The sequence below is a fragment of the Aptenodytes forsteri genome, unplaced genomic scaffold, assembly GCF_000699145.1.
Source record: "Aptenodytes forsteri isolate BGI_AS27 unplaced genomic scaffold, ASM69914v1 Scaffold206, whole genome shotgun sequence".
In the NCBI taxonomy this organism is placed as follows: Eukaryota; Metazoa; Chordata; class Aves; order Sphenisciformes; family Spheniscidae; genus Aptenodytes; species Aptenodytes forsteri.
In genome coordinates this window covers 747,306-750,882 of record NW_008794544.1, presented here as the reverse complement: position 1 = coordinate 750,882, position 3,577 = coordinate 747,306, and positions in this window count along the sequence as shown.

Here is a 3,577-nt window from a genome sequence, read left to right as displayed (position 1 = left end):
GCAGAGCAACTTTCTTTGCATATTAAGTTGCATGTAGTTACATCAGGGAGAAAAAGGGAAACTTGATGGTATTTTATTACTGAGTCCAATGGATCCAACATAAATCTGGAAAAGCCAGGTTGATTTTTTTTATAGCTCTCACATTGCCAGGAAAATTATGAATTATTTTATACGAGATAACTCTCATGACTTCACCTGTTGCTTTCGAAAGATGTGCTTGGATGTAATTTGATGTAATTTCAGATATCATTTAAGAATAATAGGTTACATAAATAAAAGCATGATTTTATTAACACAGTTGTTCTTAATGCCCAAACCAAGAAGAACCAGTGCAGGTTTTCTCATGTGATTTGCATTTAATAGGTGCATTTCACAGGCACACTTCTTGTAGGGCAGAGCAGCATAACCTCTATTGTTACAACTTTGCCTTTCTACCAAATAAACCTCTGCTCCTTGAGAGTTCTGGTGGACCTTAGCAGTTATTGGCTCATCTAATGACCAGTGTCTGATTTGACCAACCAAACAGCACTCCTTCAGATGCAGACCCAAAAATACACAATGCCCCCCGGAAGTGAAAAACCACGTACTGTTCAAAGCTTTTATTTCTGTGAAAGAAAACAATTGTGAGGAACTGGTAAGCAACCACGGCATATTTTTCTGTCCCCTCTTTACCCTTTGGTGAGGCTAGATCTAGCACTTCACATAGTGAAAGGCCTCTTCAAAAAGAAAGTTTGAACATTTTTCTGATTTTGCTCATGTTTTTATTAGGAGGTTTAGAAGGCTTTTGCTTATTTCCCTTCTGTGACAAGATGAATTTAGTGGAATTCATTCAACTTTCCCTTTTTATGAGTCCTTTAGTAGTTAATATTTCCACTTCAGTAAAAGGCGAATTTCTACAGGGTGTTTTATGGGTATTTACTGTCCTAGTTCTGTATACTAGATTTATTCTAGATATGGAAACACGAGTTTAAAGCTGAATGGACTCAGATGCTGAGCTCAGATATAATAGTGCAAATGAAGTTTCATTCTACTCAAGCCAAAGATGTAATTTTACTCTTTTCTGGGATGATCCTGAACTAACCATTTTTCTAGTTTCTTGTATGCTTTTCAATAACTTGCTCCGTCTTTCTTTATTTCTTTCTCTTTCTCCCCTCCCCCTTTCCCTTTCCCTTTCCCTTTCCCCTTCCCTTCCCCTTTCCCTTTCCCTTTCCCATCCCCTTCCCCTTCCTCTTCCCATTCCCTTTCCCCTTCCCCTTCCCCTTTCCTTTCTCCTTCCCCTTTTTCTTTTTTCTTCTTTTTCTTTTTCTTTTTCTTTTTCTTTTTCTTTTTCTTTTTCTTTTTCTTTTTCTTTTTCTTTTTCTTTTTCTTTTTCTTTTTCTTTTTCTTTTTCTTTTTCTTTTTCTTTTTCTTTTTCTTTTTCTTTTTCTTTTTCTTTTTCTTTTTCTTTTTCTTTTTCTTTTTCTTTTTCTTTTTCTTTTTCTTTTTCTCTCTCTCTCTCTCTCTCTCTCTCTCTCTCTCTCTCTCTCTCTCTCTCTCTCTCTCTTCTTTTTCTTTTTTTTTTTCTTTTCCTTTTTCTTTTTTCCTTTTTCTTTTTTTCTTTCCCTCTCTTTATCTTTTCCTCTCTCTCTCTCTCTCTCTCACAATACATATTTGCGATTGCAAGGGAGAGATGATGGTGTTACTGTAAACACTGTTCTTCATTACTATTCCACTTAAATCTCAAAGAAGTGTATCACAGAAAAGTAGAGCAGGAAGGATCTCTCGCAGGTCGTTGAATTCCTCCTTCTATCCCAAAGCTGAATCAATGATGCCTGTGTTGTCCCTGAGAAATAACAGTCCAGCTGTTTTTAAAACATTTCACTAATGGAGATTCCACATCCTTCCTTCGCAATATTTTTCAAATATTGTAGAAAAATGATAGGTCCCTTCCTTTGTAGCAAAGTTTGTCCCTGCCCTCTATCTCCTAAGTTGATGTGGGTGCTGACATCCTGATTAAGGTCTTTTTCTGCTTATCATTCCTCACAAATGGACAATTGCTTTCTTGGCAGCTCCATCTCCTACGTTTTTCACTCCATGACTTTGCTTCTACCTTTCCTACATGCTCTGCTTATGCACGCAAGACAACTCCGTCTGGTGTTCTGCTATGTACATTGTTGACAATGAGCAGGGACTGATAAGGTCTTACTATCAAACTGATTGTTTCTCCAGGTTCTGTTTACTCTGGGTTTATATAAGGCAGAGTCTAGTCAGACTTGGGATATATCACGGCAGCATGCTGAGGCTGTCCTGGTCACTGGTGGTGCTGTGCCCTACAGAGTGACGGCTGCTTCTCTGCTGACCCAACAGGTCACAGTTTCTTGGCTTCCCTGAAAGCCTGAGGGTTCACGTGGGAAAATGGGAGTATGGTACTGAGTGGAATGAATCAATCCCGTTTCCATTTTTAACTGCAGTTATGCTGTTTAGGGTTGGGATGAAGCAACAGAGATTATCCTGTAGCAAATTCTGAATAGTTTCACTCCCACCATCAGATGTATTACTTTTCCATATGAGAAGTATTTACTCCTATCTCTGATGGCATATGGCTTACACCTTGGTTACTAGGGGAAATCAGTTTTCTTCCTGCCATTGTAGTAGCAGCACTCTCACAAAATATATTTATTTCTCTTATAACCGCCTACAAAGGGACACCTAACAATGGTCCCTTAGACAAGCAACTACAACTAAGCAGTCCAAGCAAAATGACCACTTGCAGTTTGAGAGCAGCTTTGGGAGTGACATAGGATCTGTTGTTCACATACTTCTTCTAGACACTTAAAGCACTCAGGTACTGTGATTCGAGCTTTATCCCTTCATTGGACAAACCTAGCAATAACATCTGACAGGAGTTAGAACAGTTGTGGCACTCTGTGGGGTAAGACCCATCTCACCTAACCTAACCTGAAGCACGCAGCTGAGGTGTTTTGCTCCTGCCAAGGCAGTGAAGAAGGACAGACGTGACCTGCAAATGCCAGGTGGCAGTGTTTGAGGAGTAAACTGCCAAGTCCACTGCAAACATACTTCATTGTCTTCCAGAGACATACAGTGGTGCACTAGAACACTAGAAGCCATGATCTAGCTGGTCTACTGGGGGCTGACGGGGTCCATCTGTCAGAGAAGGGGAAGGGCATCTTCAGTCATAGGCTTGCCGAGCTGGTGAAGAGGGCTTTAAACTAGAGATGCCAGGGGAGGGGAACCTCAATCCATCCCACTCCTACCGGTTTGATGCCAGGGCCAGCAATAGATGTCCAGAGCCTGGAGAAGGAACACAGGTCAGCAGGAGAGCGCCTGAAGAGCAGCACAAAGAAATTCCAGCCAGTAAGACAGCTTCATCGGGGGCCCAACTTAAATGCCTCTATGCAAACGCACGTAGCATGGGGAATAAACAAGAGGAGTTAGACACGTGCACATACCTGCAAGGCTACGACCTTATTGGCATCACGGAGATGTGGTGGGATGGCTCCTATGATCGGAGTGTTGGGATGGAGGGATACAGGCTCTTTAGGAAGGACAGGCAGGGGAGATGAGGAAGGGGTGTCAC